Source organism: Anolis sagrei, chromosome 3, assembly GCF_037176765.1.
Source record: "Anolis sagrei isolate rAnoSag1 chromosome 3, rAnoSag1.mat, whole genome shotgun sequence".
NCBI classification, from domain to species: Eukaryota; Metazoa; Chordata; class Lepidosauria; order Squamata; family Dactyloidae; genus Anolis; species Anolis sagrei.
The window spans coordinates 269,841,674-269,856,782 of NC_090023.1; the positions used below are offsets into that span (position 1 = coordinate 269,841,674).

At 44.9% G+C, this 15,109-nt stretch overlaps 1 protein-coding gene across 4 annotated transcripts in view; it reads left to right on the plus strand.

The window, feature by feature from the left end:
* LPP (LIM domain containing preferred translocation partner in lipoma) overlaps nt 1-15,109 on the plus strand; it is a 398,174-nt gene that overhangs the window by 120,909 nt on the left and 262,156 nt on the right. For all 4 annotated transcript variants that reach the window (XM_067466127.1, XM_067466130.1, XM_067466126.1 and 1 more), the window contains exon 3: nt 11,595-11,654. The gene's annotated coding sequence lies outside the window, so the exon portion shown is untranslated. The remainder of the gene's footprint in view (nt 1-11,594; nt 11,655-15,109) is intronic.

Genomic DNA, 15,109 nt, shown 5'->3' on the forward strand with positions numbered 1-15,109 from the left:
TCCAGTGGTGTGGGGTGTAGACATCCTGTGATAATATGGCATGACTCATTAAGAGCCACATCCACTGTTTTAACATGGTGGGATGTGTTGCATACTGGGCATGCGCATTCAGCAGCAGAGTAGCATAGCACAAGGGCAGATGTCTTTACTGTGCTTGGTTGTGATCACCAGGTTGTGCCAGTCAGCTTTTGTATGATATTGTTTCTAGCACCCACTTTTTGCTTGATATTCAGGCAGTGGCTGTTATAAGTCAAGAGTAACTCCCAGGTATTTGGGTGTGCTGCAATGCTCCAGTTGGATTCCTTCCCAGGTGATCCTCAGAGCTCAAGATTTTTGTCTGTTCTTAAGGTGAAAAGCACACTTCTGTGTTTTAGATGGAGTAGAAATCAGCTGGTTTTCCCTGTAATAGGCAGTAAGAGCACCTAGAGCTTTGGAGAGTTTCTGTTCAACCATTTCAAAGCTTCCTGCTTGAGCGGTGATGGCATGATCGTCAGCATAGATAAAACTGTCTGTTCCTTCTGGCAGTGGCTGGGCATTTGTGTAAATGTTAAACATTGATGGAGCAAGCACGCTCCCCTGAGGCAGACCATTCTGTTTTTTGCCATCTGCTTCTCTGACCCTGGAACTCAACAAAAAAGCTCCTGTTTTGTAGCAGATTTCTTATGAAATGGGTGTGGGAATCCTTTGTGATATTATACATTTTTTTTCAGGAGGGGGCAATGGTTTAAAGTATCATAAGCTGCTGACAGGCCTGTGAAGACAGCTCCTGTAATCTGCTGTCTTTCAAAACCATTTTCTATGTGCTCAGTCAGGTTCAGCACTCCTATCTCTGATGAAATAAAAATTTCAAGTATTTTTCAGATATTTTCAAGGATTCTTTTCAACTTTGCTACCATTGGGTTGTGGTAGGTTTTTCCGGGCTATATGGCCATGTTCTGGAGGCAATTTTTCTCCTGACGTTTCGCCTGCATCTATGGCAAGCATCCTCAGAGGTAGTGAGGTCTGTTGGAACTAGGACAATGGAAATGATTAACGGATTGGATCTATGGAACTCTGGAAAACGAAACGCTGATTATAAGAATGATTTTATAGGATGTTTTATATGATGTATTATGTACTGGCTGTTGACTGTTTTTAATTGTGGTAACTGTTTTAATTATGTTTTTTGTATATTATGTGTAATCTGTATAGGCATCGAATTCTGCCTTTTCTGTAAGCTGCCCTGAGTCCCCCTTCCAGGGTTGAGAAGGGCGGGGTAAAAGTACCAGAAATAAATAAATAAATAAATAAATTATATATCTGTGGAATGACCAGAGTGAGACAAAGGACTTTTGTTTGATGGGGCTAGCTGTGAATGTTTCAGCTGATCACCTTGATTAGCATTCAATGGCTTGGAAGTGCCTGGGGGGAATCTTTTGTTGAGAGTGATTTTATGTGCATGTTTGTTTCCCCTCTGTTGTTTTGCTGTTGTAATTTTAGAGTTTTTTTTTAATACTGGTAGCCAGATTTTGTTCATTTTCATGGTTTCCTCCTTTCTGTTGAAATTGTCCACATGCTTGTGGATTTCAATGGCTTCTCTGTGTAGTCTGACATGGTGGTTGTTGGTGTGGTCCAGCATTTCTGTGTTCTCAAATAATATGTTGTGCCCAGGATGGTTCCTCAGGTGATCTGCTATGACTGACTTCTCTGGTTGGAGTAGTTTGCAGTGCCTTTCATGTTCCTTGATGCGTGTCTGGGCATTTCTGCGTTTGGTGGTCCCTATATATGTAGACTTGTCCACAGCTGCGTGGTACACGGTAGACTCCTGCAGAGGTGAGAGGATCCCTCTTGTTCTTTGCTGAACGGAGCATTTTTTGGATTTTTTTTGCTACCATTGAATGCCACCTTTCTTTCAAAGGCAATTTGTGTTTTCTCTGCCAGCTCAATGCCATTTACTTTAGTAAGACAATTAAGATTGCTTCTCTGGACAATTAAGAAACAATCAGTTATTATTGTTGTATTTTCCCCCAGTATGAACAACAATAATCACATTGTTGGAAAAGTTTTGCAAAACTGCATTGTCTCTGATTGAGGACGAAATGTCTTCAGGCAAAAGCGATGAAGAACAAGGTTAGCCCCTTCTTTCTGAAGGTAGAAAGGAAAGGTAGTGATTGCCGAGACTCTTCATCTCACGCTTGGCTTTGAACGATAGTCCCAAAAGAGAGAGAAGAAAGGCAAACTGTTTGTCTTCGTTCGGTAAATAAATCGAAGAAGATGTCCTTGAGGTGTTAAAAATAAGTCTTAGTGGAATCCATATATTTTTGTAGATGGGTCAGCCTTCTTTGAAGAGGATCCTCTGTTTTAGGACAGGGTTAAATACAGAATCATAAAATCTTGGAGGTGGAAGGGACCCCAAGGGCCACCTAGTCCAACCCACACAATCCAAGCCCTCCTTTTTTATTTATTTGTCGTGTCAGGACAGCCAGTCAAATATATTACATTTCTAACAGAACAAAGCAAACAAACAGACAAAATACAAAATTTGTGAAGTTTGGTAGTTGATTAAATGTCCTTTGACCAGTATCTGGCCCCATGGAGTGCCTCTGGTGTTGCCGCAAGGAGGTCCTCCATGGTGCATGTGGCAGGGCTCAGGTTGCATTGCAGCAGGTGGTCTGTAGTTTGCTCTTCTCCACACTCGCATGTCGTGGATTCCACTTTGTGGCCCCATTTCTTAAGGTTGGCTCTGCATCTCGTGGTGCCAGAGCGCAGTCTCTTCAGCACCTTCCAGGTCTCCCAGTCTTCTGTGTGCTCAGGGGGGAGTCTCTCATTTGGTATCAGCCAGGTTTGAGCCTGCCACTTTTGGACTCTCGCTTGCTGAGGTGTTCCAGCGACTGTCTCTGTAGATCTAAGAAAACTATTTCTTGATTTAAGTCATTGACGTGCTGGCTGATACCCAAACAGGGGATGAGCTGGAGATGTCTCTGCCTTGGTCCTTTCACTATTGGTTGCTACTTCCCGGCGGATGTCAGGTGGTGCAATACTAGCTAAACAGTGTAATTTCCCCAGTGGTGTAGGGCGCAGACACCCTGTGATAATGTGGCATGTCTCATTAAGAGCCACATCCATTGTTTTAGTGTGGTGAGATGTGTTCCACACTGGGCATGCATACTCAGCAGCAGAGTAGCATAGCACAAGGGCAGATGTCTTCACTGTGTCTGGTTGTGATTCCCAGGTTGTGCCAGTCAGCTTTCGTATGATATTGTTTCTAACACCCACTTTTTGCTTGATGTTCAGGCAGTGCTTCTGGTAGGTAAGAGCACGGTCCAGGTAAGAGCACGGTCCAGAGTGGAGCAGTGCGCTGCAATGCTCCAGTGAGATTCCTTCCCAGGTGATCTTCAAAGCTTGGGATGCTTCTCTGTTCTTGAGATGAAAGGCACATGTCTGTGTTTTGGATGGGTTGGGGATCAACTGGTTTTCCCTGTAATAGGCAGTTAGAGCACCTAGAGCTTAGGAAAGCTTCTGTTCTACCATCTCAAAGCTCCCTGCTTGAGCAGTAATGGCACAATCATCAGCATAGATGAAACTCTCTGTCTCTTCTGGCAGTGGCTGGTCATTTGTGTAGATGTTGAACAGCCATCCTGAAAGATGCCCATTGAGGCTACAATGAGGAAGACTTTAGCATCCTCCAAGCATCCTCCAAGCCATCTATTCCACCATTGAACAGATCTTACAGGAATGAAGCTCTTGCTTATGTTTAGGTGGAATCCATCAATTTATGGTCTAGACAAGGCATGGGCAAACTTGACCCTCCAAGTGTTTTGGACTTCAACTAACAGTTCTTAGGAATTGTGGGAGTTGAAGTCCAAAACACCTGGAGGGCCAAAGTTTGCCCATGTCTGTTATATAAGCACAATTCCAACTCCCAGCATCCTCAGGTCAAACATGGGCAAGGCTAACAAAAGCCTTTGCAGTCAGGGACATAAACCCAAAAGACTCACTTTTTGAGCTGCTAAGGGCACAACAACAAGGCAGTCAGAACTAAAAGCACTCTATGGTCTATCTGTCCCTGGAAATGTTACTGTTTGGAATTCACCTCCTGGAATCCTCAAGCCAACACAAGCAAAGCTTCTGCCTGCCATGCCATAACAATGTCAAGATATATCACCTAGTAAATACCAGGAAAGAATCTGCCTCTGGAGATTGTAGTCCAAAACATCTGGAGCCAAAAAGTCATCAAAAAGATTGTAATCCAAAACATCTGGAGCCAACAAGCCATCATAAGAGATTGTAGTCCAAAACACCTGGAGCCAACAAGCCATCATAAGAGATCGTAGTCCAAAACATCTGGAGCCAACAAGCCATCATAAGAGATCGTAGTCCAAAACATCTGGAGCCAACAAGCCATCATAAGAGATTGTAGTCCATAACATCTGGAGCCAACAAGCCAACATAAGAGATTGTAGTCCAAAACATCTGGAGCCAACAAGCCATCATAAGAGACAGTAGTCCAAAACACCTGGAGCCAACAAGCCATCATAAGAGATTGAAGTCCAAAACACCTGGAGCCAACAAGCCATCATAAGAGATTGTAGTCCAAAACATCTGGAGCCAAAGAGCCATCATAAGAGATTGTAGTCTAAAACACCTGGAGCCAACAAGCCATCATAAGAGATTGTAGTCTAAAACATCTGGAGCCAACAAGCCATCATAAGAGATTCTAGTCCAAAACACCTGGAGCCAACAAGCCATCATAAGAGATTGAAGTCCAAAACATCTGGAGCCAACAAGCCATCATAAGAGATTGAAGTCCAAAACATCTGGAGCCAACAAGCCATCATAAGAGGTTGTAGTACAAAACACCTGGAGCCAACAAGCCATCATAAGAGATTGAAGTCCAAAACATCTAGAGCCAACAAGCCATCATAAGAGATTGTAGTCCAAAACATCTGGAGCCAACAAGCCATCATAAGAGATTGAAGTCCAAAACATCTAGAGCCAACAAGCCATCATAAGAGATTGTAGTCCAAAACATCTGGAGCCAACAAGCCATCATACGAGATTGAAGTCCAAAACATCTGGAGCCAACATGTCATCATAAGAGATTGTAGTCCAAAACACTTGGAGCCAACATGTCATCATAAGAGATTGTAGTCCAAAACATCTGGAGCCAACAAGCTGGAGTGCTCAAGGGCCAGGGCTTCCCATTTCTCAGTGTCTATTCCACAGTTTTAAAGGTTGGCTTTGAGCCCATCTTTAAATCTTTTTTCTTGTCCTTCAACATTCAGTTTTCCATTCTTGAGTTCAGAGTAAAGCAACTGCTTTGGGAGATGGTGGTTGGGCATTTGGACAACGTGGTCGGTCCAGCGGAGTTGATGGCAGAGGACCATCGCTTCAATGCTGGTGGTCTTTGCTTCTTCCAGCATGCTCACATTTGTTTGCCTGTCTTCCCAAGAGATTTGCAGGATTTTTTGGAGGCAGCGCTGATTGAATAGTTCCAGGAGTTGCATGTGACATCTGTAGATAGTTCACATTTCGCATGCATATAGCAGGGTTGGGAGGACAATAGCTTTATAAACAAACACCCTCCCTATGGATGTCTCAGTCCTCAAACATTCTGTGCTTCATTCAGAAAAATGCTTCACTCGCAGAGCTCAGGCAGTGTTGAATTTCAGTGTCAATGTTGACTTTGGTGGAGAGGTGGCTGCCAAGGGAGCGAAAATGGTCAACATTTTCTAATGTTACACCATTAAGCTGTATTTCTGGCAGTGGAGAGGGATTGGCTGGAGACTGCTGGAAGAGCACGTCAGTTCTGTCGATGTTCAATGAGAGACCGAGGTTCTGGAGTACATCTACACTATAGAAATAATTCAGTTTGACACCACTCAATCTCCCATGGCTCAATGTTATAGAATCCTGGAAGTTGTAATTTTACAGGATCTTTAGCCTTCTGTCTCAAAGAAAGAAAATACAAATCTAATGACTCTATAACATGGTTCCATGACACTTAACCAAGTGCCAAACTGCATTAATTCTATAGTGTAGATGCAGCCCTCAACAGCCAGCCACATGCCCAAAAGGCTGGATTTTCTATAAAAAATCTTTGGATTAAATTTATTTATTTATTTCGGGCATTTCTACCCCGCCCTTCTCAACCCCCGAGGGGAGACTCAGGGCGGCTTACAAAGGCATAATTCGATGCCAGCATAAACATAACAATGGATAAAACATGTAAACAGCAATTATAACAATTAAAACAGTGAGTATATACGTCAAAATCAATAAAAACAATCTAATGCTCAGCGTTCGCCATCTCAGAGTCCGTAAATTCATCCCACATTGTCAAGTACTATTGATTCTGGTCGTCATTGCCCTTATCTAACCACCAGATTGCCCGAAAGCCTGGTCCCACAACCATGTTTTTAATTTCCTTCTGAAAGAGAGGAGGGATGTGGATGACCTAATTTCCCTGGGGAGTGAATTCCACAGGTGGGGGGCCACCACCGAGAAGGCCCTACTCCTCGTCCCCACCAATCTCACTTGTGATAGAGGCAGGGTCGAGAGCAGGGCCTCCCCAGAAGACCTCAAACTCCGAGGTGGGACGTAGAGGGAGATGCGTTTGGACAGGTACGCTGGGCCGGAACCGTATAGGGTTTTGTAGGTCAAGACCAGCACTTTGAATTGTGCTCCGAACTGGATCGGCAGCCAGTGGAGCTGACATAACAGAGGGGTGGTATGCTCCCTGTACGACGCTCCGGTGACTAATCTGGCTGCCGCTCGCTCGACCAGTTGAAGTTTCCGAACAGTCTTCAAAGGCAACCCCATATAGAGTGCAACCTATTCGGGATGTAACCTATTACATCCTATTCGGTAACCTATTCGGGATGTAATGAGAGCGTGGACCACCGTGGCTAGATCAGACTTCCCAAAGTACGGGCGCAACTGGTGCACAAGTTTTAATTGTGCAAAAGCTCTCCTGGCCACCGCTGAGACCTGGGGTTCCAAGCTCAGCGATGAATCCAGGATCACTCCCAAGCTGCGAACCTGCGTCTTCAGGGGGAGTCTAACCCCGTCTAACACAGGCTGTAACCCTATGCCCTGTTCGATTTTGCGACTGACTAGGAGGACCTCTGTCTTGTCTGGATTCAGTTTCAATTTGTTAGCTCTCATCCAGTTTGGCACAGCAGCCAAGCACCGGTTCAAGGTCTGGACAGCCTCCTTGACAGGTGAGAAGGAGTGACAGATTTGGACATCATCTGCGTAGAGATAACACCTCATTCTGAAACTCCGGATGATCTCCCCCAGTGGCTTCATGTGGGGACAGAATTGAACCCTGTGGGACTCCACACAACAATGGTTGTGGGGCCGAACAGGTGTCACCCAGTAACACCTTCTGGGACCGTCCTTCAAGAAAGGACTGGAGCCACTGCAGAGCAGTACCCACAAGTCCCATACCTATGAGGCGTCCCAGAAGGATACCGTGGTCAACGGTCTCGAAGGCCGCTGAGAGGTCCAGCAGAACCAACAGGGACACACTCCCCCTGTCCAGCTCCCGGCGAAGTTAAAGGCAAAGTTTTAAAAATGGATTAAAACACCAATGACCTTCTTGTAAGCAAATAAAAAAGAACATTGTGCGTCAGGATCGCAGCGGCTGCGAGGTGAGCATGGTTTCTTATAATCTGCGCAGACAAGCACTAAGAGGACGTTACAAATTAATGCCAGGAAAAGGTCTGTCACCCTCCGATCTTGGTTGTTGTTTTTTAATTAAGAAGAGAGAGTGCAATTTTTGGAGAGCTCTAATTAACACATCCGACCTGTGATTTGAGCAACTTTGGAGAAGGAGCGGATCGTGCTCCCCTTTGATGAATGTGATTCAGAAAGCTATTACACAGAGAGGTGGTGAGGAGACTAAATATAAACACAGCGAGTGGCGGGGTTTCAAGCCAGCCCTGTGAGCCGGGAGCGAAAATTGCGTCTTGGATTCGTTCTTAGTCATCAAAGGACAGCTCATAGCAGCAGCGACGACGCAAAGGCTGAGCCGGGAGGAAAGCTTCAGGTTGCCAAGGCACGGAGGATGGAGGACGGCATCCGTTGCAAGCGCTCCTCTTGTCATCAAATCACAGAATAAAGAATGGTAGAGCTCAAAGGCCATCGAGTCAAACACCATCAAAGCCCTCCTGGCAGATGGACACCCAGTCTCTCTTTAAAGCCCTGCACGGAAGGAGTCTCTGATGGACTCTCAAGTAGCATATTATACTGCTAGAACATTCTTCCTAAGTATTGTCGAAGGCTTTCATGGCCGGATTCCATGGGTTGTTGTAGGTTTTTCTGGGCTCTATGGCCATGTTCTGGAGGCAATTTTTCTCCTGACGTTTCGCCTGCATCTATGGCAAGCATCCTCAGAGGTAGTGAGGTCTGTTGGAACTGGGAAAAAATGGGTTTATATATCTGTGGAATGACCAGGGTGGGACAAAGGACTTTTTTCTGCTGGGGCTAGCTGTGAATGTTTCAGCTGATCACCTTGATTTGCATTCAATGGCTTGGAAGCGCCTGGGGGGAATCTTTTGTTGAGAGTGATTTCATGTGCCTGTTTGCTTCCCCTCTGTTGTTTTGCTGCTGTAATTTTTGAGTTTTTTAATACTGGTAGCCAGATTTTGTTCATTTTCATGGTTTCTTCCTTTCTGTTGAAATTGTCCACATGCTTGTGGATTTCAATGATTTCTGCTGCCCTGGAGACTAGGACGCAATGGAACAGTGGCTTCAAACTACAAGAGAGGAGATTCCATCTGAACATGAGGAAGAACTTCCTGACTGTGAGAGCCGTTCAGCAGTGGAACTCTCTGCCCCGGAGTGTGGTGGAGGCTACTTCTTTGGAAGCTTTTAAACAGAGGCTGGATGGCCATCTGTCAGGGGTGATTTGAATGCAATATTCCTGCTTCTTGGCAGAATGGGGTTGGACTGGATGGCCCAGGAGGTCTCTTCCAACTCTTTGATTCTGTGATTTTATGATTTTATGAGTGACCAGTGCTGTAAAGACTTTGTGCAACTACATTTCTGGGGATTCCACAGTATTGAGACACTGCAGTTCAAGTGGTGCCAAACTGGATTAATTCTGCAGTGTAGATGCATCCCGAGTCTGTCCATCCGTCAATTTTTGACTCCGGGTTTTTCACGTCAGCTCATTCTGCGGCTCTGAAACACCTGTAGCTCAAAGCCATCCATCTCCATGGCAATAAGGCGTCTCGGGCGGCACTTTATTCTGAGTCAGCCTTGCGCCGTTGACAATTAAATAAATACAGGCCCCGAGTGCGAGAGCCGTCAGTCGCACCATGGTTGTCGTGACAACCGGGGTATATTTAGAAATGGAACAAGGGGCTCATTCGCACATTTGTTTCCAATTGACATTGCTGTGTTGGGAGGTGTCTTGTGTGCCTGTGTGTTTGTGAGCATAACGCCATGTGGTTTCACATCCCATCATCCCCTTTTTGAAATGGGATTGCAATGCAGGGACCCAAAGATGAAGAAAAAGGACTCCAAAAAGCGAAACCTGTTGCGTTTTTTGCCTAGGCAAAGAGTTGTTCATCAGGGATTTGCTTATTCTGAAGCTGATAGAGTGTGGGCTTCACCAAGGTCACCCAAACCATTGGTTAGACCACACCTGGAATATTGTGTCCAATTCTGGGCACCACAATTCAAGAGAGATATTGACAAGCTGGAATGTGTCCAGAGGAAGAGGGCAACTAAAATGATCAAGGGTCTGGAGAACAAGCCCTATGAGGAGCGGCTTAAGGAGCTGGGCATGTTTAGCCTGAAGAAGAGAAGGCTGAGAGGAGACATGATAGCCATGTATAAATATGTGAGAGGAAGCCACAGGGAGGAGGGAGCAAGCTTGTTTTCTCCTTCCTTGGAGACTAGGATGTGAAACAATGGCTTCAAACTACAAGAAAGGAAATTCCATCTGAACTTGAGGAAGAACTTCCTGACTGTGAGAGCCGTTCAGCAGTGGAACTCTCTGCCCCGGAGTGTGGTGGAGGCTCCTTCTTTGGAAGCTTTTAAACAGAGGCTGGATGGCCATCTGTCAGGGGTGATTTGAATGCAATATTCCTGCTTCTTGGCAGAATGGGGTTGGACTGGATGGCCCAGGAGGTCTTTTCCAACTCTTTGATTCTATTATTCTATGATTTCCAAGGCCAAGCTTTGGTTCCAGAAGAGGACTTTCTTTTGCCTCTTTCTGAGGCTGAGAAAGTGTGACTTAAACAGAGTCAACCAATGGGTTGCCATGATTATTATCATCACTACCACTCAGTTTTTCTCTCTTGGTCCAGACTTAAAGTGACTCACATTTTTAAAAAATCCATGGTGTATCGATATTAAAATAGAATCAAATCTACAAGTCAATTAAAATACATAGAAACTGTTAAAATAATTGTTTGCACTATGTAGTGAATCTTACCTAGTAGGGCAGAAAACGAAGCCTGGATAACAGTAGGGCAAACCTCCATTTTGAGAGTGTATGCCAGGGAAGCAGCCATCTTGAGTGGGGATAGCTAGAAGATGGGAGGAGTTTGAGGTCTCTTAGGATTGGCTAGAGGAGAGGAGAGGAACCAAGTCTTAGGAGGGAAAATATTTCAGCTTCTGTGGAAATGAGAGTTGGGAGAGTTGGGAAGAAGAAGTGATTTTGAAACTGGGTTTTCAGAGAGAGAGCGTCTGTGTCAGGCAGGGCTGATTAGCTGACAGGAAGGGTCAGACCGCTACCTGATTTCTTGTGGGAGATAGCACAAGAGTTTAGTTCTCTAGACTGAGTTAGTCAGCGGTAAGAACTCTGGGAGAGTTAGCTGATAACTCAGGGGACTACCTAGGTTAGGTTAGTCAGAAACTCATTGCTATTTCTCTGAAGTAGGGTGAAGGATTTTTTTGTAACCAGCAGCTATATCTGTTTGATTAGCTCTGTATGTAACTAAGTGAAGAAACTCTTTTCAAGTAACCATCAAGCTACTGTACATTTGTAACAAGTCAAGTGTTTTGTGCCTCTCAGACGAAGTTAGTTGTCTGTTGTTTTTATAAATAAATCTTTTTCTATTTAACTTCCAAAAGGGTCTCTATCGTTCCTCAATCTATCTGTAATCCTTTGTGATAATTCCAGCTTCTTTAACATCCTAATACCACAGAAAGGTATCTTATCCAAACAGTTATTTTGGGAGCTAAGGGGAGAGCTGTGTTGGCAGGGAAGGGAAAAGTTTACCTCAAAGACTCATTTTAAAAATCCTAAGGCAGCTCGGGTTGGTGGCAGCATTAAACCAAAAGAAGACTGAAGCAGTGTTCACTCTACCATTACACACCTCTAACATCTCGCTACCATACTATTGTCCAGTAGTGTGATATTACATATAATCCTTTACAGTGGTGTTCAGCTGTGGGATTCTTGGTGTTAGGTAACTACGCATTTCTTTATACACCGCACCATAAGTCATTGGAAACCATCTTGCATCTTGTAATTGGAGAAAAGTGTGATATAAGTAAAAGAAAGAATAAACAACAATTTTTTTCTGGGGTTCCATAATGGACTTTAATCCAACCCTGAGAACCTGATCTTAATCCAGCTGTGTTTCTGTTCACAGGGCTACTCAAACGCTGCCTGTAAAGGTTGGCCTTCTTGGATCAGGACCCCGTATACGGAGGTAAGATGGGTAGCTATAGCGTCACAGCAAATACGAATTTGGAAATCTTGGGGGTTTGACTGGTTGTCTGAATCGTGGGGTGCATGATTGTTGATTCTGGCTAATCTCCAGCCATTGACTCTGCTTATGTGACTCCTCATTAACTTTATTAGGTGTCAGACTGTTTTCCAAACTAGAATCTGGAGAGCTCATAAGCGGAGGGAGTAACCCTTCTTCCCAAAGCCTGAAAACATTCTCATGAGAATCCGCCCTTTGCACCGAAGCCTCTCTGTCAGTGTCTGCATGAAACTCATTGAACAAAGTGTCTCCATCTTGCAACGTAGAGTCAGCCCCATCATCCTCCACATCAGAAGCAACAGGGGACTGATTTCCCTCCTCATTCCCCACATCAGACACAGAAACATCAGGAGACTGAAACACAATCACAGCTTCAAGCACAGGCTCAGGTTCAAACACAGGCTGAGTCCCAACACAAGCTGATTTTCGTACCGGGAGGGGCCTTCCCGTTACGTGCTCCTGAAGGTGACGAAAGTAATGAAAGAATGGATGTACCAAAAGGAAAATGTTTCTGTGCACAACTCTATTGCATAGTCAATTGGATTGTGCAATACTCCTTCCCAGAATCCCTTTTATTTTATTTCCAAGTCTTGCAAAGTTAGTTGGAGTGTATATTAAGTCATAAGTGGGTGCCCTCCACCTGTGACACCCAAATGTTTCTTTTGGCTCCCTAATTTTGAATTGTCCTTTTGCTCAACCTGTAAATTGCAAAGAGAAGTCGTTCTTTGTCGTTCAAGCATCCCTTTTATCTCAGGCAATTGTGGATATTAATAAAGGGCAAGAGGGGAAAAGCAGACAGGGAATTAATAAAAGTGCGTCAGAATTTGGTCCAAGGCTGTTGCTCACTAGTTGCTTGGATACAGATATTTCGCAGCTTTATTTCTCTCGCTCATTTTGCTCTCTTGACACTCGCTTGGAGGATGACAAGCAGGGACAATGGGCGAGTTGTCGGTCACTCCTCTTTCTTGCTATAGCCATGTTATGCTTGAACCCACTCATTAATTCCCTTTCTCTTCCATTTCTGCTGTTGTTTGTTGTTCTGTGGCATCAGTTCTGTGACTTAGAATCATGGGCACTGGAGGAGACCTCAAGGGTCATCTAGTCCCACTTTTGCCAGGCAGGGAGACACAATCTGAGCCCTCACGACAGATGGCCATCCAGCCTCCTCCTTCTGTGTTTTCAGCTTACTCCAATTACTGCAAACTAAAATCAAAGTGCTAAAAAGTTTGCAGTCATTTCAGAATGTAGAATTAATATAGTTTAATACAACTTAACTGCCATGAAACAATGCTAGGGAATCCTAGGAGTTGTAGTTTCATGTGGACTTCTCTGCCAAAGAGTGCTAGTGCATCACCAAATTATACTTCAGCAAGTGCTGAACCTGACTCAGCACATAGAAGATGGCTTTGAAAGACAGCAGATCACAGGAGCTGTCTTCATAGACCTGTCAGCGGCTTATGATACTGTCAACTATCGCCTCCTCCTGAAAAAAATGTATAATATCACAAAGGACTACCACCTCACCTGCTACAAAACAGGAGCTTCTTTGTAGAGTTCCAGGGCCAGAGAAATAGATGGCGGAAACAGAAGAACGGCCTGCCTCAGGGGAGCGTGTTTGCCCCATCCATGTTCAACATCTACACAAATGACCAGCCACTGCCAGAAGGGACAGAGAGCTTCATCTATGCTGATGATCGTGCCATCACCGCTCAAGCAGGGAGCTTTGAGATGGTAGAACAGAAGCTTTCAGAAGCTCTAGGTGCTCTTACTGCCTATTACAGGGAAAACCAGCTGATCCCTAACCCATCCAAAACACAGACATGTGCCTTTCACCTTAAGAACAGACAAGCATCTCGAGCTCTGAGGATTACCTGGGAAGGAATCCCACTGGAGCATTGCAGCGCATCTAAATACCTGGGAGTCACTCTGGACCGTGCTCTGACCTACAAAAAGCACTGCCTGAACATCAAACAAAAAGTGGGTGCTAGAAACAATATCATACAAAAGCTGACTGGCACAACCTGGGGATCACAACCAGATATAGTGAAGACATCTGCCCTTGTGCTATGCTACTCTGCTGCTGAGTATGCATGCCCACTGTGGAACACATCTCACCATGCTAAAACAGTAGATGTGGCTCTTAATGAAACATGCTGCATTATCACGGGGTGTCTTCGCCCTACACCACTGGAGAAATTACACTGTTTAGCCAGTATTGCACCACCTGACATCCGCTGGGAAGTAGCAACAAATAGTGAAAGGACCAAGGCAGTGGCATCTCCAGCTCATCCCCTGTTTGGGTATCAGCCAGCACGTCAATGACTTAAATCAAGAAATAGTTTTCTAAGATCTACAGAAACACTCGCTGGAACACCTCAGCAAGCGAGAGTCCAAAAGTGGCAGGCTGAAACCCAGAACCTCAATCAATGGCTGATACCAAATGAAAGACTCCCCCCCCCCCCCCCCGGGCACACAGAAGACTGGGCGACTTGGAAGGTGCTGAACAGACTGCGCTCTGGCACCACGAGATGCAGAGCCTATCTTAAAAATTGGGCCACAAATTGGAATCCACAACATGCGAGTGTGGAGAAGAGCAAACCACAGACCACCTGCTGCAATGCAGCCTGAGCCCTGCCACATACACAATGGAAGACCTTCTTGCGGCAACACCAGAGGCACTCCAAGTGGCCAGATACTGGTCAAAGGACATTTAATCAACTACCAAGCTTGCAAACTTTGTGTTTTGTCTGTTTGTTTGCTTTGTTAAAAATGTAATACAATTGTCTGGTTGATACTGACGCGATAAATAAATAAATAAACAAATAAATAAATAACCAAACTATACATCCCAGGGTGCCCAATAGCACTGGCAGTTAAAGTGGTGCCAAAGTATTAGTTCTGTTAGTTGGACCTTTAAGTCATCTTGACTTGTTTGGAGAGTTCAGGCTTGGGAAGGCTAAAGACTTTGTCACACTACAACTCCCAGGACTTCATAGCATTGAGCCACGACAGTTAAAGTGATGCCAAAGTGCATTTATTCTAGAGTGTAGTAGATGCATCCAAGGTTGAAGCACACATTCTTGTCTGTGTGCGATGCTCTCCTTTCCGTCTCCTCCCATTGCCAAAAATCCGTGCTGCTCAGTGGCTTGTGACTAACCAAATATTGCCATTTCGTCTTGCTTCTTCGTCTTCCTCGAAACCATATGGTGAGCTCCAGGGAAGCATATGGTCCCTTTCAGGAAAAACATATTGATGAACGGACAAATTAGAGCGTTTGCCAGTCTGCTTTGGATGTCTGGCTGGCCCACCATCGCGACTCCGTTTGTGTCTCCTGCAAGATATTCATTCTCCAAAGTGGCAGACAGCGAGATGGATGGACAGGCAGATGGACGGGAGTT